Consider the following 435-nt stretch of genomic DNA (forward strand, 5'->3'; position numbering starts at 1 on the left):
GGAAAATTCCAAAAATCTTGGAAAGTTGTTCATTGTGATTAGAATCTATTTTTTTAGATAGAATTTAAAAATTTAATTTAATATATGAAAATCTATATTTTGTTTATGGCAATATGGCATTTTGGTTTATTTACCTACTTTGGCAAATCAGGTTATCACCTATAAATAACCACACGTTTTTTCCACCATAATATTTTATTTGTGATAACAGATTTGTGTATTGTTATATCAAATATACATATTTTAAATGCAGAAGGTATATCAAAAAGTATATTAGAATCAACAGAAAAATATGGTTTAAATATGTTGAAACTTGTTGGCCTAGGTTTTGATGGTTGTTCAACCATGAGTGGTAAAGTAAATGGTGTATAGACAATTATACGAAAAAATATATCCAACTGCTTGTTATTTTCATTATGCTTCACATAAGCTTAA

Source organism: Acyrthosiphon pisum, chromosome A2 (assembly GCF_005508785.2).
Source record: "Acyrthosiphon pisum isolate AL4f chromosome A2, pea_aphid_22Mar2018_4r6ur, whole genome shotgun sequence".
Taxonomy (NCBI): domain Eukaryota; kingdom Metazoa; phylum Arthropoda; class Insecta; order Hemiptera; family Aphididae; genus Acyrthosiphon; species Acyrthosiphon pisum.